Here is a 23,174-nt window from a genome sequence, read left to right on the forward strand (position 1 = left end):
CCCCCCCCCCACGCCGCCCCAACACACACACACACACACAGCGCGGTTATATTTGGGAAAGCAGGCTATACTGCTTACGCAGTAAAAAGAACAACTAAAAGAGTATGCATACTCTAACCTCTGACTCCGAGTGGGATTCGTACCAAGGCCGGCCGTACCAAGGCATCGAGGAACGCTTAACGTTCCTCGAATTGAAAAGCTGTTTAATTGGGGACAGTACGCGTACACACTTATGCACATTTGCACCCGAAGGAGGTGCAGCACCCTCGCGTCCGTGCGTCAAAAACAGAATGAAATGGTGTCGAAGGAGCGCCTTTGTTAGATTTGTGCCTTTAAGGATGGACATTTTCAGTGTTTGGCACGGTGTCTTAATTTGTGCAGTTCGCTGATTGCCAATTTGTTTTACAGATCCGTAGAAAATGAAACAATGGACGACGTCACCTGGCATCCTACGTACCGATGTGCGTTTTAATCGTAAAAATTTTCAAAAATTTTCTTACCTCAACCTGGCTCGTTCGCAGTGAAACTGCGCACAGAGCTTGCGTATTATGGTAACTTTTGTATCGTAGCAAGTTTTACAACGGTACTTACTTAGTTGAGCCGTGCATGATGCAAAAGCGTAATCGTCTGCGTCGAGATAGGCGTACCGAAACTCAAAACACCGAGGTTTTGCTGAAGGGCGGCAGTCATAGTGTTTCTTACTATTACCTAGAGGGAAAGCTGGCGAGCCGTCTATGGGAGTTTGCATAGAGGCTCCTCGTGACCACTTAGCCACCATGGGCGCTCAAAGCATCATGGGGCGGTGAGCTACCGACTGCAGAACTACAAGTTTTGTCCAAAAAATATTGCAAAAATATAGCTGTTCGATAAATACGAATGTCCTAACATTCAATATCCTGTCTGTAACTTGCAACAAACTAGCAGAAAAGCCTTTAAGTGCAAAGTTTGCCCAAATTAGGGGACGACTCGCTCTCCTATTGGCCAAGTATTGAACATTATAAAAACTAATATTTCGTGCTCAACAGGCACGTTTTTAAAAGGAAATATGTTTTCAAAAAAAATTTTAGTTGCTTAAACACTTCAAAAGGTTTTTTAATAGTATTCTGGAAAAGTGAAACCTTTTATTGGCGTTGTGTGTCGTTGCGGTTTCACTACTATGGTTTTTACACTCTGCATCCGGGCGAAATTCGTCTGCGCACCATGGAGGAAGGGAAACTTTCCTTCATGCTTTCCTTCCTCCATGTCTGCGTACGCACGAACAGCGTTTTCGGAATGAAACGTCTTAGTAGTGCCACTTCGTGTTCCCGAAAAACTACGACTGTCTCGCAACAAGTAGCTCACCACCCCATGATGCTTTGAGCGTCCATGGTGGCTGAAGTGCAGCGCCGCCAGCTTTCCCTCTACGTAATTGTAAGAAACTCTATGGCGGCAGTAGCGCCATCTCTCTTCTGCAGTGGAAAGCGTCACAAAGCGCCAAGGAGAACGTTGCAAGGAGCGCGGGCCCTTTGAATACACCATTCCGGCCTTGTCGTCTGTTTCAGATATTTCGCGACGCGAGCGCCTCGTCGTGGCGAGCGCCTCATTTATCGCCGCACGTCTACTTCTGCCGATCGCCGAGAAGCGGCGCTCGCAACCTTGATGAAAAGTGCGTATGTCGGACCACTCCTTGGCGGCAACGGCCAGGCATGCAAAATATAAGAGGATGTGCTTAAGCACAGCGAACTTACTGCGCACCCAACCAGATTTCCTTGTTTGTTTGCTTTCTTTCTTGTTGCGCTAGCTTGAATTCCTCGATTGGCTTTCAAACCTTATCGCCAGCTTTATCTTTGATAGCTTCGTGTTTTCATATGTGGTATTTCTGACACACTCTTGCCATGCTGTGGAATAACGTCCCATTGCCACCGACTTTTTCTAACGAGCCGTTAAGGTAAGGATCCTGTGAGATGGCTTTTAAAACCTGGCAATACTGCATGAAGAAAAAGTGTTAATTAGCTGTTTGTGGCCTTCAAAGTTTGTATTGTTTCATCGCGTATAATTTTTTACTATTTGGATGGTGTCAGGGACGGGGTTTTAAAAAAAAGTTTTCACCACCACCACCCCCCTGCGTTGGCTGGTTATCATACAGCGATCGCCTGATTTCGTTGGCAGGTCCATACCATATCATAACTTAAGTGCTGAAGTATGTCGGTGTAAGTTAGTAGTCGGGTAGGAGGTCCCACGGCATCCGTACTGGGTGCCCGGGGGAGAAACGCTGGGGCTGAGGCATGTGCGCTCTCGTTCCGTGGGATGCCCTGATGACCTGGGCATCCCACGTTGTGCCCGAAACGCGGCGCTGGAGCCATAGGCCGTCGGCGTTCGTTGTGTTCATTGGTGTTGGCGTTGACCACGTTTTACACTCGATCACCTGTAACCGAGAGTAGAGTAAGCATGAAATGTTTACGGGCATAACACGAAGCGTACGCGGACACGCCACGCAGGCCTGACAAGAATGTATATGCGGCGCGTTCGAAACTATCTAAAGTGCGTAGAGGCGAAAGCGTTTTCCGCACCACTTTGCCTATGTGACACTGGTGACGTCACCACTGGATTACGTCACACATAATTCGTGATGAAGTAATGACAAATTACTAATTAGTGACTAATTGCTGATCAATTACTAAATACTAATTAACTGGTAATTAATGACGCTTAACCTTCGCCCTTAGGAGTGGAACGCGACAGTGTGTTGTAGCGCTGCCAGGCAGTCCACGGAACGCCACCACCCGTTCGGCGCGATGCCTTGCCCTTTGAACGCGATGGTTTTTGAGGAAAAGAAATTAAGCAGTAATTCTCTGTCATCTCGGTGGACACCCGAACCGCACCGTACAAGGAAGGGAGGAACGCCATCACCCGTTCGGCGCGATGCCTTGGCCTTTGAACGCAAGGCTTTTTGAGGAAAGGAAATGGCGCAATAATTCTCTGTCATCTCGGTGAACACCCGAACCGCACCGTACAGGAAGGGAGGAACGCCACCGCCCGTTCGGCGCGAGCTACCGGCGCTTGCATGCCGGTCCTGTAGGAGGGCAAGTCTCGTTAAATCTCGTACGATGCCCGGATGCTCTCGTTTCAGTGCCCGGATGAGTGGAATACAGTGCCCGGATGTTGGCTCTCGGTCTCGGCGTGACGTCACCACACTGCCGACAACGGGAGCTAAAAGCATTTCATGCTTAAAATCACACGCACCAGTCTCAATCCTGTCGACGCGAATCGTTAAAGTTGAGTTGGGAACGTTGCCATGGTTACATGGTACTCTCGTCGGTGTAGTCACTTACTACGACAGAGGGAAGGCTGAGGAGAATCTTAATATACACTATATTGCGCTTAGAAGATCGAAATAGACATTGGTTGGGTGATTAAGGTTACGTTTGGAAGGGAAAATCGCCTGCCAGAAACGCTGGTGACGAAGGAAAACGTGCCTGGATAACGGTTAGAGCGTCATTTACTTCATTATTAAAACTTCATGGCGTGGAGCCAGGCGCTATAACATTTGACTACATTTATTCTGTTATGTATGACGAGCCATATAACCTCAAACTGTGCGAATATTATTGCCGAGGCTGGTGCAGGACGACGGAATGCATTCGGAAATCGCTAGGATGTCACGCCTTCGATGTCCAGTTAGGTCACAACGGTGCACACTGAGGACCAGCGGTTATCTTGCCTTCACATTGCGTACCCTGCCAAAGCCCATTTCTGCCTCTTTATTACGACCAGGGTAACATTAATCCGCGTTTGCCCCCTCACCTACTCTGCCCTCTTGCGGTCTCTGAAGGTTACATCGATCATTCTTCTTTCAAAAAAGGCCCAGGCTTAGCTTGGTTAAGCCAAGAATGCGTTGCATATTGCGCGGTCTTTTTGCGCGAGGTACTGCTTGGCGGCACTCGATTTTCTCAGCAGCTTTTCGTCCGTGACGTATGGATGGATGGATGGATGGATGGATGGATGGATGGATGGATGGATGGATGGATGGATGGATAGGAGCGCCCCCTTTTAAACGGGGCGGTGGCAACATGCTCAGCCAACTTTTTTTTCTCTTTTCTTTTTCTTTTTCTTTTCTTTCCTTTTTTTTCTTTTTTCCTTTCTTTTACGTGGTTTGGTGGCTGCCCGGCCGCGCCCAAGGGTTGAAATGAGTGATTGCAATGTGCTACGCATAAAAGCTCGCTGCGTTGTCCTTAGCTTAAGCTGAACCTTTTACGTTAGCCACCACGTTTCTTCCCCGTAGGCGAGTACCGGTAAGGTACAGGTGTTATATCCTTTTCTCTTCAGGGATATTGGAAAACTTCCATTCATGGTCGGAGCTGTCGACTATCATGATTATGTGTTTTTGCGGTTATTCAGCGGTCCGATACTACAAACTCTTCCACATAATAAATCCCGAAAACAGAACGCTTGTTTTGTGCCTGACGTTCCCCTCGTTTCTTTTCAAATAGCCTTCATTATGTTAACTGCGAAAGCAACTGTAGTCGCACGTTCCATCCAAGTGGCGAAAGGTTCGATGCCTGCGATTCCACTGAAGCGGAGAATACATATGGGCATGCGCTGTTATTGGAGCAATACCTCCGTGAATTTAAATGCCAATAACACTTCGGAGAAAGTCAGTTCACATCCTACAATGCGGGTGATGCTGTCTGCTGGCCAGCCAGACCACAATAATTCCAAGCTTTTGATCGGCCGTATCTCCTGTAACAAATAGCAAGATGACGCCTAATTACAGTTCGGAAGAAAAACAATCTTCCTTCAGTGCCAAGAACAACAACTCGCGGGTATTTGCATCGCTCTTTCATTTACGCTACTGTATATAGGGTTTAACGTATGAGCTCTGAGCTATGGGGGACAGCGTATTCGAGGGCTCAGCATTAAATTCGATCCCCTGGGGTTCTTAATTGGCAGAGACATCACACACTACACGGGCGCCTTGTGTTTCGCTTCCATCGAAATGCGGCCTTCGCGGCCAGAGCAGTGCAGCGCCCTAATCACAGAGCCATCCCCACGGAGCAACATTCCATTTACGACAGTTGCATTATCGATGCAGACAAACCTCGCGCTAAGCACAAAATTCAGCGTTAAACTAAGTCGCTGAATCGGTGCAGCCAGACCTTCGATCAGAGACAATTGTGCTTGCCTTTGGAGGTCGGTATCAGACGTTATTCAGAAACATTACTTAGTTGACTTCTCCGAAAATCGTTTCCCCAAGGTGACGTAATATTTGGAGGAGAACAAAGAAGAAACATTTCGCTGTATCTGCCACTTTTTTTTTTATGTTAATCTTATTTTTAAGTTGCAAAAATCGGGTGTTTTAGCGAACAGTTTCACTATTATGTTACATTAATATTTTCTTAAGATATCAAGACTGCTTTGGCAAATTAGTAGCTTCAGTGGTGCCACAGGTTATAAAACAGGCCAAACAAGTTGACTCATAACCCGGCTAACTGAAACACACCCGGCAATTGTGATCGAAGACATTTTTGAACGGTGAAGAATATATGATTGCAGTTTTTTTTCCTGTATTACAACATATCACTATAAAAATCAATATATCCGCAGGTTTCTCCCGTGTAGGCTTGCATTCTTCTGCTATGAACGTTTTTGCTCGCCTCAAAAGCGTTCCCCTTTATTTTTCTATGCCAGTGTTAACAGCTCTATGCGAGCGATGGAGACATTATAAAAAAAGATGTTGCTACGTTTCGGAAGAATGGACCTTCAGTATTTCTATACCAAAACCTTAACTTTTGCAATATTGAAATTTTTTCTAACGATGTTCGACGTAACCTAGAAGTAAATTTTAAATATTTTTTGCGTGCTTTATTGTAATTAAAGTGTTTATAGTTGGCTGTTGCTAAAATACACATATTTTTGATAAGAAATTTGAAGACGCAGTTTTACTAAGAACTTAACCAGTGAGAATCTTGATTCAGCGTTTTAAGACCTACTCTAGCCATCCTAGTTTCCCGCTGTTTTTTGCTATGTATTGTCATTCTGGATATTCTGCATTTTACTGTCAAAGAGCACATTCAGTTAAGGAGTGTCGTGTCTTCTACTTTCTTTTCCTCTCCTTTCACGCTTCCTTGTCCTCTTCACCGTTCGTCATCCGACTTCATGCAGCGTGCAGGCTTTCTGATGAGGGCTGGCTATTTTGTTTCTCGTTTGCTTTTCACACACTTAATCGCGCCCATTTTTATTTTGTTTTCATGGGTGCTATAGTCGCCAGCAAACACTCATTTATATTTCATTCTGGTGTTTCATTCTTGCGAAGCCAATAAAATTTTTCTGAAGAAGAACATTTCCACGCGCGACGCAGCACGTGCATTCCCGGGCCCAGAGCCACGTTCTTGGCACTGCGAGTCCTGCGTTGCTGCCCTGTTCCTTTTCCCTGATACTACGAGGAGCCCGCTCTAAGGTGAGCCCCATTTTTCAGTTGCAGGGCCTTCGAAGTGCTCCTCTTCTCTTGGTAGCACTCCACAGGCGGTGCGGCTAAGCGTGTTCTCGAAAAATAACCTCCATCCACCAGAGTTAAGATCGACTCCCTTCCTTAGCTACGAGTGCGAGTCAAATTTAGCCCTTAACACAGCGGGAAAAGCGAAGTCAGCTACTCTAAGCAGGTGACGATTTGTGTCCCTTAGGAGGACGAGGATTCTTGTGTATTTCCTTTCTTCGCCCAGAGACGGACAGTGCTCTTTGGCGCGCTGATCAAAATGCACTGCTGCTCTAAGCAGTGCGTGACGTTGAGCGATATTCTCTTGTCCGGTTCCTTCTTGCTTCATTATTATAGACGGCGCGAAAACTCATATCTCAAAATGGTCGGATGGCTTCGTGCCTAGCATTCGCTATGCACCCTTCCGTGCAGAAACAACTTGCCGTGGAGGCTGATAAGACAAAAGCCTCCCAGCGGTTTACTACGCTTAAACTTCACATTCATCTTCAGTCACATTTACCGCATAGTTTGCAGCCGTTCTATATCTCCACGATATGCAAATTCGAAACTATGCGGTCTCTACAACAAATTTTGGAACCCGTCTTGAAGCGTTGTACAATACGAGCACTGTTGTGGATCACTGCTGGTACAAAACACGTGAAGCCTAGTGATAATGTTCCGCTAAACGAAGTAAAGAACCAAGATTAGAATGTGGAGTACGAAAAAAATATGTTCTTAGAATGAAATATTTTCTAGCAATTGAGAACCAGGTCAATGCATTTTTTTTCTTTGCATATTTTCTACTCCGTAAGCTGATATGAAATAAGCCGAAGAAGCTCGCCAGACTTCAAGCGTTAAATCCCTACTGCTCTGAAATCGCACTGACATTCCCCTAGGAAGGGTGCATAGCATTCGCTATGCACCCTTCCGTGCAGAAAAAACTTGCCGTGGAGGCTGATAAGACAAAAGCCTCCCAGCGGTTTACTAAGCTTAAACTTCCCATTCAACTTCAGTCATATTTACCTCATAGTTTGCACCCATTTTATATAGTTTGCTGCAAACTATATAGTTTGCATAGTTTGCAGCCGTTTAAGTCGAAACTCTGCGGTCTATACAACAAATTTTGGAACCCGTCTTGAAGCGTTGTACAATACGATCCCTGTTGTGCTTCACTGCTGCTACAAAACAAGTGAAGCCTAGTGATAATGTTCCGCTAAAGTAAGTAAGGAACCAACATTAGAATGTGGAGTACGAACAACATACGTTCTTAGAATGAAATTTTTTCTAGGATTTCAGAACCAGTTCAGTGCATTTTTTTTCTTTGCCGATTTTCTACGCCATAAGCTAATATGAAATAAGCCGAAGAAGCCCGCCAAACTCCAAGCGTGTAAATTCTTACTGCACTGAAATCGCATTGACAGGCCCCTTGGAATTCGCCTTGGGGCAGTAGAACGAGCGATCACGCCGCCCCTGCTTTTCTGATCCGTCATTTACTTGTCCTTATATGCTAGAGGTGGAGCTTCTCGATACACGCAGCCGGAAAGTGATGATTTTCTGGTAATAACAAGTGAACACCGAGTGGGTTGAAAGCATATTGCTATGACACCGCACAGGAAAGAAGACAAGGTTGCCTAAATTCAGAGCAAGAGCTCTCCACCACGGCGTCCCTCGTAGCAGATGCGTTGCTTCTGTACTTTAAACCCCACAATGTACAAATTGCAAGGCACGATACATCTTTCACTTGTACCGCAGTTGCCGCCCACCAAGCTCTTTTTCACGCAGAACAGTTTTTTCCTATCTGCTCAACAAAACGACTTCCTACTAGAGGTGGTTCGCCGTTCCATGTCCATTCTGTTCAATCCGCAGGTACAAGGCACCCTGAATATTTGGTGGATCGCACCCCTTCTTGTCAGAATGAACACGAGTAAACGGCGGAACCGAGCCGGACACACCTCTGAGACTGGCAGCACGACGAGCAGCCATCGAAAGGTCGCCACCGCTTACGTGATGCGCCCAGGAGAGCTGCCCCGGTGTTTCCTACACTCCTCCTTGACACCAGCGAAAGTTACTCTGGTAACGGTCGCCAGGTGAGTCAACAAAGCCGCTTCGGAGCAGCCTGGGAGGGAAGCTCCCCACTCTGCAGTTTAAATTTAAAGCGCTTTTGAACATAAGAATGCCCTCAACTCCAGCATTTTTCTCTTTGACAGAAATAGCCGTTGGCGAGATCGTCAATCAACCTATTTTGTCGAATACGAAAGATAATGCAGGTTCTATTGACAAAATTTTATTATACGTTCGTTCCATTGTTTCCAATGACCGTATAGGACTACATGAGGGGTAAAAACCAGAAGAAATATTGGTTTAGCAGCAAAAATCTTAAGTATGTAGTCTGAAATCTCCACTTTATAGTATTTTTTGTATATTTTGTAATTTTAATAGACAGCTAAGGCACGTCTGCATACATGAGTAGTCGTTATAAGACTAGAGCAAGCACTATGCATAAAGCATGCAAAAGACAGCGCGGTACTGGAGAATAAGTACCTACAGTTTCCTTGATGCATCTTTCGTTGACATTTTATATAGGATTACTAACAGTGAAACTAGCTTCTTAGTCTCTAGCCTTGACTCGGTCAATATTGAGTCGAAGCGCTCTAAAAGCCCACATTTAATAAGATCGTGGACATTTCACTCGTCAGCTACAGTTAAGTCGTGCGATCGCGCATTTCACCTTTTAATTCAAAATGCTCCATTCCGGAGCTGGCATAACGGGCACGTACGCTTCTGCCAGGTCCGCTGTCTCGATACAGTTTCGCCGGCGGAATGTGCTCCATTACAGGGCGTACTATTCCCGCAGGCCGAAGCCGTCGAATCCTACGGCTCTACACCGGTTACCATCGCTGTCTCGCACTTGTGTAAAGTTCTCGAGATGATGCTTAGATATTTGTTGCAGTTCTGTAAGATATGACGTCATGTTAGTGCATCAATTACAAAAAACAAAGACCTTTCTGCCTTCCCTTCTTCCTTTCAGCTGGAGGAGGAGCGGAACTATCTTCGCGGTCAGTGTCCCGTCTGCTGCTCGCTGTCGATGCACTCTTTCCAGGGCGGAACGCAAGAAGGCACAGCCACTTCGGGCGTTTCTTCGGGCGATCACGGATGCATGCCGACCTCCAACATGTTCAGCAGCTGAAACAGCTACCGGGACGCCTGCCGACTGCTGCACCCCTTCTCGTACCCGTCGAGTGATGGGGCTCTTTCGCTCCACTCCTACGGGTGAGTGGACAGCCTGGAGAGGGACTGCACCTTTGGCACTGTTCTCGTCCGCGAGACAGAAAATATCCAGGGGAAAAGGTTTTTCTGCACCGTTCAATAAGCTTTATCACTGCTTTACTGAACTCTATAGCACGCTTATGGTGCGCTGGCCATCAGCCTCATGAAGGAGCGGACGCCATTAGCTATAGAACAGATATCGAAATATGCGCCAACCTTTGGTAACTTCAGGAAGTGCGTGTGGGTGTGTACAGATATTTACCCTTCGAATGATTGAGGCAATGGGCTGGAAGCCGTATTTAGCCATGAAGGGCCGCGCTACCTTATCTAAAGGAGCAAGTAACCGCTAATAAGAGCAGAGTAGCTGTATTGTTATGTGACGCACAGGTTGGACGAGCCTGTGCTTTATTACAGCAAATCCCTAGTTTTTTTTTTCTTTCGTGTACACAGAAAATAGATGGAATAGAGGCAAGTAAAACGTGTTCCAAGTGCAGCTACAGTTCTTAAATTGCGTCGGCGCCCTCTGCTGAAAGCGTAGGAACCTGCATATTCTCGCTAATTGTGGAGAAAAAGAAGGGCATGACACTACGCTGTAGAGAACAGTCTATTTTTTATTCTTGACCTATTCAAGACCTTTTACCTTGAGGAGGGTTGTTTTTGACACGTTGTTTTGTCCTATAAATTGTCCTGTCCGGTTTTTCGCAGCCGCTCGATGATAGTATGGAATATCGACAAAGCTGAGATTCCATCAGCATGCACTGCACGTTAAGAAAATTTTCATCAGCTTGTTTGGTAACCGGTAGTGCAGAGTTCTAATGGCCTGTTATCTGTTGTAAATTTCATGTCCTAGTTTATGTTCGCTCTCATCAAATGAGGATCCAATAAATGGAAGTGCACGAAATTAATTGGGAGTGCGTCGCAATCTGTGTAGACAGATAACGGACCATGCTATGGAACGAGACAAACGTGTAGTCCACTAAAAAAGTTATAGTCTTTAATATTTGGCGGGTTCCAGAATCAATAGAGTTCCGTTATCTTCCACCTTTTGCACACATGAGTTAGAAGTCCTTTTCTCACCTCAAGACTATCTACTGCCATGGGGAAATAATCAAACTTTCTACAGTGTATTTTCGTTCCCCTTACACCAAGCTCTCATTAGCACGCACCTTTTAATTTTTTTCCGTCATTCCATGCGCTCTATGAGTCTACGAGCGTCGTATGCCGTTAGTGAAATTCATTTTATTTTTTACCTTTTCTGAGCGAATTCGCAGAAGAGATTATGTAAGAGGCGTCCAGTGGGAACTTCATTGTACTTAAAGCGCCGTTTTACAGCATTCTAGATGCAATTTTTGTTTCGTTGCTATGCTTGTCAGTCGTTCTGTGTCAACTTTTAGGATCGCATGAAGCGAGTAACATATTCGATCGAATGATGTACCATAACAACTCCTTCTCATTCCGCGCAATTCATGACGCCTTATTAGCAAGGTTCTGTTTGGTTTTATGATTTTATTACTACTGTAACATCAGTAGACACGCCAAACACACGTTGCCAAGTCGCACCTACTACAGCGCGTTCACTAGGTGGGCCTCTAATAAGCTAGTTCCAACAACCTTTCGTGCCCTATGCGTTGCGCGCCCGCCTGACGCGCAGAGGGAAAGGATTCGAACCCCAATTCCGGTTAGCTTTCTTGGAATGGAATGCCTCTATATTCTAACCCACATTTGAGGAATCACCTCGCCATTTCTGGCTTTATTTTGAGCGACGACGAGACTGCGTTTTTAGCAGAACGGGCTCCTTACGCTATCGTGTAATATTCGCAAGAAGCACGCAATGCACTGGGATGTCGCTGTAGTCTTTGTAGGCGTATAACGGAGCATGATATGTAACGAGATAAACGTGTAGTCCTCTGCCAAATCACACCATTTCGCACCTGTCGTGTTGCAAAATCTGAAATTATGCATTATCTTCCAACTTAATTATTTGCACGTTTGAGCCATAAGTCCATTTACGGCTGGCATATTTCGGAATCTATACCAAAGGTAAAAAAGCTCTCACACCACTTACCTTTTGTGATTTTTTTGTTAATTCAATATAGTCTTCGGGTCTCCAGTCGCTCTCTACAGTAATGAAATAACGTCATTTTTTATCTTTCCTTCTATAAATTCGTAGAATCCACTGTCTACACACCGTCCGATGACACACTTACTGTAGTTATCACTCCGTTTTGCAATAGACCGGATACACTTTCCGGTTCCTGCCCATACTTGTCAGTCGTTGTGTCTCCATTTTTATGAGGGGTGTACCGCGCTGCATACTCGGTCGCTGCCGCGCCAGGCTACTGTTTTTTTTATTGCAGAAAAACTTTTCGATCTTAGTATTAAACCTTCGAGTCCCTCATTACATACTACATGCTTCCAAATGCTGCGTAAGAACGACCAGTGAACGCATCAGAGCTGAAGCTTTTTGCTTTTATTAATTATCCGAGAGAGATACGCCGTTATTATAATAACCTCCGGTCCATCGTATGCAACAGAGTTGCAAGAGGGCAGTAACGGCGTTTTAAGTGGTTGAAATAATTTTTTCGTATATAATATTTCTCCACTCCTTCCACAATTAAAAAATGGTTGCCTCATCGCATCGTTTTTCCGTGCGGAGGCAACTTTCAGGAGAATAGCCAGCAGAAGGCGCAATAATTCCAAAAAAACTTCTACTTATACCAGGCTATGGTTATCCCTATTTGTCTCATTTTTCGAAGGTTCATAAGCAGTAAAATTTCTACAAAGTAAACAAAGGTGAGAAGCTCGGAAACACCGTAGAACCTGCTGGTGATGCAGTCTGTCTAAACTCTAAGAAGGTAATTTTCTATGTTGTGTACTACATCTATTGCAAGGCGTGAATATGTGCGGAAAGGAACATGGCGTCCATATGCAGACCCTATTATTGAGCGGCCAACGAGCAAGTGCCTGGCAACGCCGTTTTCATTTTACGTAATCACGAGAGCCGAGCTGCGTTAACGTTAATTGTAGATCCTAAATATAAATTTATGAATTAGATAACTAAAAAAGGACACTTCGCTGATACCTTATAAGACTACGGCGCCTCTTGCTGCGAAAATGTGACATTGTACAGGAAAAGGCATGAGCGTTTTATCTCTCACTGAGTTTACAGTAGCGGAAACTGGTTGGACACAGAAGAAATACTTGTTTCAGGCAGGATAACGCTGTTGTACGTTTCCAATAACGATGATCATTCTCTGGATTGGATATTGTTACAGAACGGTGCCGTAGTATCCGAATAAGAAAGGTGAAGGCTGCAAGCGTCCGTTTCAATCGCTTATAGACTCCCGCTGTGCTGCCCTAACTAATTTTTCTATCACAGTGTGTACAAGTACATAGCGCGGGATCCCTACTCGAGACTTTAAAGTTACGTCCAAACCAAGGTTTGCTTTCATATGTACAGCGGTGTACGGCACCGAACGCATGTGCTTGACATCAGCGCCTCCGATCATAAAAGCAAAAAGAACATTTAAGAAGCGACAGACAGCGCCGGTGCCTTGAAAACAGTACCTTGAAAAGGAGTACTCTTTAAGCTATACAACTTGGACGTGAGCATTAAATTGACGATATTATTTTAGCCACCTTATTTCAAAGCGTCATCGAAAAAAATCCATCGATACATCTGTCTGTCCGCCCTTCCGTCCGTCCGTCCGTCCGTCCGTCCGTCCAATCACTACCGAGATGTCATGCAGAGAAGCAAACGCCATCCGGGTGGGCTGTATGTGAGATCCGCATGACTAACGCTGCAATGGATGCGTCTCTAACTTGACGCACTACTACAGTAAATCATTGGGCATGGTTCAGTGGCGTTCGCGTTAAATTTAATATCTGTTGGCCTTTATGTTATTCTTTGTTCGCAGCACATAATCCGGCCAAATGCCGCATGTCCAGCAGGGATAGCTCAGGAAGAGGACAGCGCCCAGCTCTCCTTCGTATGCTGCCGAGCCTACAGAAGTGGCCGCCCGGCCGTTCCCCATGCTGCCCCACGGACAAAAGCAGCTACCACCGGCGGCACCATTCATGGCGCGGGCACGTAGTCATAACACCTGAATGGCGGTGGCGCTGCAGCGGAACTGGAACGGACGTGGCCGCACTCATTCCTGGTCTCGCCTTTGCTGCTGGACATGGAGGCGTGCAGCCGTACCCTGTGCCTCCTCGAGGGCCAGCACAGGGGAAAAGCACGGGCGTGTGCATTCGGTACGCTCAGCTGGAGCGCCGTGTATGCAGGTGCCATGCCTCCATCGGCAAGCGGACCTCTATTGGTAAGTAGAAATTCAAGCTTTTGTTGGCAGTGGGAATATACGTGAAGAGTTTCCACCCACGGTTTCACTTAACATCCAGCGCTAGTGCTGCAAGGTCATTCATGAAATTATAGAGAATGGATAGTGTTATTGGATAAACGCCTTATAATATTGCCGCGTCTACAACAATAGCCGCTCGGCGGCTGTTCGGCACGCAGCTCGTGCGCCACGCGGTTTGCTGCTGAAGAAGACGAAGCTCGACGTTCCATCCTGGCCGTCTCGGTGTGCGCTGGCATCATCTCGGTGTTGGCGTTCCTCTGCCGTCTGGACGCGGCGCTACCTGTACCAACTGCTACGTTACACTGGTGGAGGTGCGGGCTCGACGTCCCATGTCCAACACCTCTTCAGACAGCCGCTCATCGAGTCCCGACCAGCTACACGTCTGCACGCCCGTTCACCGCAGCAGCCGCCGCCTCCTGGGACTGGTCCCAGAGTTTGGTCTCCTCCCAAAAGAGGCACGCACTCATCGACCTGGTGAGCATACCACCATGGCTCAGGCTAGCGCTTCCCACTTGACGCTCCAGCAACCCCGCGTGCCAGCCAGCTTCCATGGCGTCACTTTCGAAGACGTTGAAGACTGGCTTGACCCGTTTGAGCGGGTTGCCGATTTCAACCAATGGAGCCCTGCGCAGAAGCTGCGGAACGTGTATTTCGCCCTCGAAGACGGAGCCAAGATTTGGTTCGAGAACAGGGAGGCCGATCTCCAAAGCTGGGATACCTTCCGCCAGCAGGTCCGGGACACCTTTGCTAGCACGGACCGCCGGGATCGTGCGCGGCGCCTTCTGGACGCTCGCGTCCAAAAGCCTAATGAGACCGTTGCCATGTTCGCCGAGGACGTGACCCGTCTTTGTCGGCGCGCTGACCCAGATATAGCGGAATCCGCGAAGCTCCGCCACCTGATGCAAGGTGTGAAGGACCAACTCTTCGCTGGTTTGGTCCGGAATCCCCCGCAGACGGTAGCCGACTTCATCAAAGAGGCGACCGCCATTGAGCGGGCCTTGCATCAACGCTGCCGCCGAAATGACTCCTTGTGCGGTGAGCCAAGCGCCAGTGCGGCTTCTTTGAGCGTGTCCAGCGACAATGCGTCGCTGCGCGAGCTCATACGCGCTGTGGTCCGTGAAGAGCTGCAGAAACTGACCCTTGCCTCGTCTGACCCGACGGCTGCGGCTCTTACCGAGGTTGTGCGCGACGAGATTCGTCAAGCATTTTCACCGCCTCCTCCAGTCATGCCGGAGCCACGCCCCATGAGCTACGCCGCGGCTCTCCGTTCCGAGTTGCCACCTGTGCAACGCTTGCCGTACCACCCGCCGCCGCCAACCGCTCCGCCACCGTCATTCTACCAGCGGCCTCAGCGAGGACCTGCCATGCGTCCACCGGCCCGGAAGGCGGCTGTTTGGCGCACTTCTGATCAGCAGCCGCTCTGTCACCATTGCGGGGAAGCCGGCCACCTGTATCGCCGTTGCCCATACCGTGAAATCGGCCTCCGGGGTTTCCCACGTGACGCTCCTTGTCCCCGTTTCGGTGAGCGACCCCACGAAATAGAGGAGTACCTTGCTGCCCATGACACCACATCTAACCGCCGACCCCGATCTCCGTCTCCCGCACGCGTCACATCGCCCAGCCGCCAGGCTTTCTCAGATGGACTGCGGGGCCGGTCTCCAAGCCCGCGCCGGGGAAACTGAAAGCGGCAACCTCAGGGGGGAAGGTTGCTGACAGCGGATATAACGAAGACCCCCGAACGCCGCCGGAGCGCGATGCCGAGATCCCGATGCCGCCGCAGCACGATTCTGGGAACCCGAGTTTCCCTGACACCGATGCAGTTAGCGCCCACCTCCGCATTCACGTTGACGGGCACCCAGTGACTGCTTTAGTCGATACAGGCGCGGACTTTTCGATCATAAGCAAGCACCTCGCGGATCGCCTCAGCAAGGTAAAGACAGCCTGGGATGGACCTCAAATTCGTACTGCTGGGGGTCACCTCATGACGCCTGTCGGAAGATGCACTGCTCGAGTCACCATTGCCAATTCTGCTTTTGTTGGCACTTTTGTTGTTCTGCCGCACTGCTGGAAAGACCTGATCCTCGGAATGGACTTCTTGCGTGAGCATGGTGCCATCATAAACATTCCTGATCGTCTGGTAACATTTTCGACCCCTGGAACGATTCCAGCCGACACCGAACCACGCAGAGTGGCCCTGCGCATAATCGACGCCGATGTGACCGTCCCTCCGCGATCCTGTGCCCTCGTTACCGTCATTTGTGACGACCTGTGCAGTGCTGACGGCGTAGCAGAACAGAACACTGCGCTTGTACTCTCTCATCGGGTCTGCGTCGCCAGAGGTATCGTCACGCTACGGAACGGCCTGGCAGATGTCCTTCTAACGAATTTCGGGACCGAACGGCAACACATCGCCAAGGGCACTGCGGTCGCATACTTCGAGGGCATCGCCGAAATTAACGACTGCCTTGCCCTCCAGAGCGAAACGTCCAATTCTTGCACACCTCAGCTGATCCTCGATGTGAACCCAGGCTTACCCCCAGCCGATAGGGAGAGCCTAGTCGGCCTACTGCATCAGTTCCAAGACTGTTTCTCGTCTACGTCGGCAGTCAAACAGACGCCTCTCGCTAAGCACCGCATCATTACGGACTGCAGTACCCGACCAATTCGGCAAAACCCATACCGTGTCTCACTGCGGGAGCGTGAAGCCATAGCTGAACAAGTCAAAGAGATGCTGCAGGATGGTGTTATTCAGCCGTCGAGGAGCCCGTGGGCTTCGCCTGTGGTTTTGGTTAAGAAGAAGGATGGTAGTCTGCGATTTTGCGTTGACTACCGGAAGCTTAACCAGGTTACCAAGAAAGACGTCTACCCGTTACCACGCATTGACGACTCTCTTGACCGGTTGCGGCACGCGCGCTACTTTTCTTCGCTGGACTTAAAAAGTGGTTACTGGCAGATCGAAGTTGACGAGCGGGATCGCGAGAAGACAGCGTTCGTGACGCCGGATGGCCTTTATGAGTTCAAGGTCCTTCCTTTCGGTTTGTGTTCAGCTCCAGCAACATTTCAGAGAATGATGGACGCTGTTTTGTCGGGCCTGAAATGGCAGACGTGCTTGGTATACCTGGACGACGTTGTTGTATTTTCGCCAACGTTCGAAGAACACCTCCAGCGCCTCTTGACCGTGCTACAGGCTATACGATCTGCCGGCCTGACGTTGAAGCCCGAGAAATGCCACTTTGGTTATGAGGAGCTCCTTTTCCTGGGCCATGTCGTCAGCCATCGTGGAGTCCGGCCGGATCCTGCTAAAACAGCTGCCGTCGCCAACTTTCCCACTCCTTCGGACAAGAAAACGGTCCGGCGTTTTTTGGGCCTTTGCGCGTATTACCGGCGGTTCATTGCCAACTTTTCCCGACTTGCTGCACCGTTGACGCATCTTACAAGAGAGGACGTCCCATTCACGTCGACAGAACAGCAGCAGCAGGCATTTGATGAATTACGGCGACGCTTGCAAACCACGCCTGTCCTTGGTCATTTCGATTCTCGTGCGGAGACTCTCGTCCACACAGATGCCAGCAACGTGGGTCTCGGGGCTGTACTCGTCCAGTGGCAGGACGGCGCTGAGCGCGTAATAGCATACGCCAGCCGCACTCTGTCTCGTGCCGAATCTAATTATTCCACGACCGAAAAAGAATGCCTTGCCGTGGTATGGGCTGTGACAAAATTTCGACCTTACCTGCACGGCCGACATTTTCAAGTTGTAACCGACCACCACTCTCCCACTCTCTCTGCTGGTTGACGAACTTACGGGATCCCTCTGGCCGCCTTGCGCGTTGGAGCTTACGCCTTCAGGAGTTTGACATGTCCATCGTCTATAAATCAGGGCGCCAGCACAACGATGCCGACTGCTTGTCCAGATATCCAGTCGAGGCTGCGCGCGACGACGACGAACCGGACTTTCCTCTCATCGCAGCTGTAGACGCAGCGACTATTTCCAGTCAGCAACGTGAGGACCCGGCGCTGAAACCTCTCATCGACTTCCTGGAAGCACGTACCGAGGAGGTTCCCCAGCCCTTCGCAAGAACCAAGTCCTCCTTTTGTCTGCGCAACAACGTGCTGTACAAAGCCAACTTTTCTCCAACCGGAAGCGACTACCTCCTCGTCGTTCCAGCGAATCTCCGTGAAGAAATCTTGCAGGCGTGTCACGACGAGCCCACCGCAGGTCACCTCGGCTACGCCCGCACTCTGGCTCGGATCAAAAAGAGCTATTACTGGCCTAAGCTTGCGGCGACTGTACGACACTATGTGCGCACGTGCCGTAATTGTCAACGACGAAAAACACCCCCTGTCAAGCCAGCTGGACTTTTACATCCCGTTCAAGTGCCCAGACTCCCGTTTGAGCAAGTTGGCATGGACCTTCTCGGCCCTTTTCCAACTTCATCTTCGGGAAACCGGTGGATTATCGTCGCTACTGATTACCTTACGCGCTACGCTGAAACCAAGGCCCTCCAGCGCGGCACAGCAGCCGAGGCTGCGAAATTTTTCGTGGAACGCATCGTCCTCCGGCATGGCGCTCCAGCACTAATTATCACGGATAGAGGCACCGCTTTCACTGCCAAACTCTTGGAATCCCTCATGCGGCTGAGTGGCACTACTCACAGGAAGACAACCGCCTACCATCCCCAGACGAATGGTCTGACCGAGCGCCTCAACAAAACTCTCGTCGACATGCTGTCCATGTATGTTGACGCTGAGCATCGATCTTGGGACAATATCCTGCCATATATTACTTTCGCGTATAACACGGCTCAACAGGAAACCACGCGGAGGACGCCCTTCTGTCTGTTGTACGGCCGCGAAGTGTCGACAATGTTGGAAGCAATGCTGCCCCATGATGGCCGCGACCCCGACGTTGGCGCCGAGGAGTTCACGCTTCGCGCAGAAGAAGCTCGACAACTTGCAAGAGTGCGCATCCTGAACCAACAAGACCGTGACGCCCGACGTTACAACCGCCGCCACAGACTGATGACGTTCGCCCCGGACGACAAAGTGTGGGTATGGACCCCCATTCGACGCCGTGGCCTTTCCGAAAAACTGCTCAAGCAGTATTTCGGCCCCTACCGAGTTCTCCGTCAGCTAAGCGACGTAACCTATGAAGTCCTCCCTGACGGGGCTTCCCGGACTACTGGCCGTCAGCAGAGACCAGAGATTGTTCATGTAGTGCGGATGAAGCCCTATTTTTCGCGAGACATTCAGTGACTACGTGCTGTGCGTTACTCTGTTTTTTTTTTTGTTTCTCCCTATTTTCTTGTTAAAGCATCGGGCCGATGCTCTTTCCGAGAGGGAGGGTAATGCCGCGTCTACAACAATAGCCGCTCGGCGGCTGTTCGGCACGTAGCTCGTGCGCCACGCGGTTCGCTGCTGAAGAAGACGAAGCTCGACGTTCCATCCTGGCCGTCTCGGTGTGCGCTGGCATCATCTCGGTGTTGGCGTTCCTCTGCCGTCTGGACGCGGCGCTACCTGTACCAACTGCTACGTTACAATATCGATATAATAGCCAGAATTTATGGATAGTTAAAAAAAACTTATTTCTTCATGCTGGATCATCCTGCGTGGTCTGATGTTTGCACTGAGCGTATGCCTAGTGCACGCTATCGAGAGTAATATGGTGGGCTGCCTTCTCTATAACTCTAGCCTTTTCCGCTTTCGTATACCGTCAAAACGAGCAACGTTATACCTCTAATCTCTTCCAATGCTCGCTCAAGGCCAAACAAATCGAGATTTCTTTTAATGTGTCACCTGTTCGCAACACTCATCGCCCGAAGCAGTCATTATGGCTTGAGGAACAGCCAGTACGAGGCCTAGGTTCATTCAGCCTTCAGTTTTATTCCTTCTGCTCGTCACTGTCAACGTCGGTCTCGATCTTGTCGCAGGATTCCACGTTTCTGACCTGCGCCTGGGCTGCTTTCGTCGGCAAAATGGCCTGAAAAGCCTTGGGGTCTGTGCAGGGCTGTGGTGTCCAATTAAAACATCGCGGTCGGTAGTCCCGCTTCATCCCGAGTGTCGCGCCTGCGGGGAGGACCAGTACCACACTCAGCCAAATATTGGCGCTGAATAGCGCCGCCATATCGCCGCAGCCATTTCCAGCAGTGGACTCACGGCGAAGTACGCTTTCAGTGGATCGGCAGTGTAATTTTTTTTTTCTAACAATGAATTATTTGTGCGCTGCACTAAGGAGCCCCAAGAATAAAGCTGCCAAACGTTTCCTCTCCATTTTTGGAAATCTGGCGCATTCTCGAAGCTCGTCAGATTAAGTTCGAAATTTTACATTCCTTGAGATGGTACTACAAGGAAACTCACTGTAAAAATAATTTCACCCTTATGGGTCCATTCCGGTGTCTGAATTGCGCCCTTGGAACCCTCCCAAAAGGCTGCCAAGTATGGTTGTCATATCGTACAGTGGGGATGGGTTAGTGAGACTTGCTCCCTTTATTCGACTGCTTAGCAGCTTAATACGTTTTGATCGCATTAAAGGACGCTCGTAGATTTTCTTTAGCGTGCACTCTTAAAGGGAAGCTGAAGACCGCTAAGAAAAGCCGCAGATGACCTCTTTAAGTCTGAGCCAGAATTAGGACTTTCCTAAATATATTTGTTACCAAGATGTCCGTCGCAGTGTGTTAAAAGCTGTTTTCAGTGGAATCAAATTCATGTTTCCACGATTTTCATGAGCGCGATTTTTTTTCTAATATGTTTGAAAAAAAGAGCTCGCTAAAACAAGCTTACCTTCATGCAACGCCCTCGCACAGTAAAACCACGTCAGTATGTGCCTCAGGTGCTTATGCCAGGGGAACACAAACAAGTAAAATAGTCCCTGAAATAGGGCATACAGAGCTACTGACGTGAGAGAGTTAAGCACAAAACAGACTGCGGCTGTGCATAATACATACTAAACCACAATATGCACATATTCTTCAGGTTTGTATAGGCTATTTGAGGGAGGCCGCTTTTCTGTCAGTGATCCTTAGGAGTTCAGTTAGAATAAGTATGTTAATTACCACATTACGGTGGCGCAAATCGAACTCATGGTTGCACGCGACAATGCTGCAGCTGTTAAAGGAAAGCTCTAAGAGTTAACATTTAAGAGCACGCTTGTTGTGTAATCATCGCGGCTAGAGCTTTAGCGGCGGCGCGACTATCGCGAGAGCTGGCTATATGATAAGCCGCGCTGCTCGGCTACCGGGCATTCCACTACAAGCTGTGATGGAATAAACAACATTCGGTTATCCACCCACCTGGCCTTCGTTTACTGTCCCCGAGAAAACATATTTGGCGACGAGGTTGGGATTCTGACCAGTTCTACAGGAAGCCGACATGGCAACGGAATCGTTCGGGAGCGGCGGGAGCAGTGACCCAACTCGTCGGTCGACTGGGACACATCGAGCCCTTCGACGAGTCTACGAACGACTGGCCGTCGTACGAGGAACGCTTAACGTTCCTCGAACTGAACAGCTGTTCAACTGGTGACAGTAAGCGTACACTCTTATGAACCTTTTCACCCGAAGGAGGTGCAGCACCCTCGCGTCTGTGCGTCAAAAACAGAATGAAAGGGTGTCGAAGGAGAGCCTTTGTTAGAGTTGTGCCTTTAAGGATGCAAACTTGTAGTGTTTGGCACGGTGTGTTAATTTCTTCAGCTCGCTGAGCGCCAATTTGTCGCTGATCGCCGCTCATCTGCCTTTTCAAAAATGTGCCTAAAAGATGTCGAGGACTTCGAAAGCATGATTTTCAGCTAATTTATATCAGTAGAGGTATTTCTTGAGATAATGTGCCTGTAATCGTGCGCGCAAATAGAATGCTTTTGACGTTGTTACATAGCTCAGCCGTAACTTCTTCAACAGGCGTAAAGGCTCATTTCCACACTTTCGAATCCACGAGAAATATTGAACTGGTCCCTTACGGGGTGCAATAGCGTCTTTTGAAGTTTCAGGGACGGGGCAGGAACAGGTGCTGAAAAATTACTATAGAGGAAATCGCCTTAATTACAAGCGTGTACCACTTGGGTTTCATTTATGCCCTGAATGGAACGTGCACCACCAATAAGCCATTAAATACGGGCGCAGGCAGTAGAGGGAATGACACCCCGAAGTTATTTCGCCACCAAAGAAAAGGCTGCCCAGGGATTCAGTAATGTTTTTTAAGTTAGCGGCGCTTTTTACATTGCAATAGGAGCCTGAAACCACGGCTGCTCGTCGAGCACGCTGGCGCGTGATAGATTTTCAGCCGAATTTAATAGGCCATCCGGAGCGCTTTCTTTATCTGCAAAGGAGTAGACGTCTAAGGAGTCTAGGAACTACACAGTCGTAGCGCATTCAGACCTCAAGATGTGAATCCAAATCCTTCATTGAAACAGTTCTTGCGGTTTCAGGCGAGTCAATGCCAGCCCTTTGCGAATGACGTCATGCTCGGAGCACGACATCGCAGTGCAGGATTCCGGCGAGAGACCAGCACCCGACTTCGCCCCGAGATGCGAGAATAAAAATTAAAGAAATGATAATTTGTAAATTATTAGCTTTGTTTTGAGCACTTCCACACGTCATGGACGTTGCTGCGTCATGGAATTGCTGCGGTCAATGACTACAATGCAGCCATTTGTGATAATGAACAGGTACTAGCTGGACGAGGTATTCAAATGGTGATTCCACGCGCCGAAGTAAAAAGCAGTCGATATATCAGGTCATCCCCGGTAATTCCCTCACGCCGTCGCATCGCCAAGCAAGCGCAAATTTTAACTGCTGGAGTTCTTACTGTGGCGCTGATCAGCTGATTGCCTTGGTGTCAGCGTATAGCATATATTGAATTTGGTGCAACAGAAACCATTAGTAATGTCATTGCCTACATCTCACCTAACCAGTACCCCAGTATCAATGAAATGGATGTAATTTGACTGGCAGAACACTAATATGTCGTCCTGCCTTCGAAGAAGCCTGAAACACTACCACAAAAGAATAGGGACGACAGAACACGAGAGGTAAGAACACGTAACAGAGCCCACTGCAAAATAATTGCACAGAAGGGTGGGAAGCTGGATGAGCTGGACGGTATGTCGC

This window comes from Amblyomma mixtum, chromosome 3 (genome assembly GCF_055824585.1).
Source record: "Amblyomma mixtum isolate Tamu chromosome 3, ASM5582458v1, whole genome shotgun sequence".
NCBI lineage: Eukaryota > Metazoa > Arthropoda > Arachnida > Ixodida > Ixodidae > Amblyomma > Amblyomma mixtum.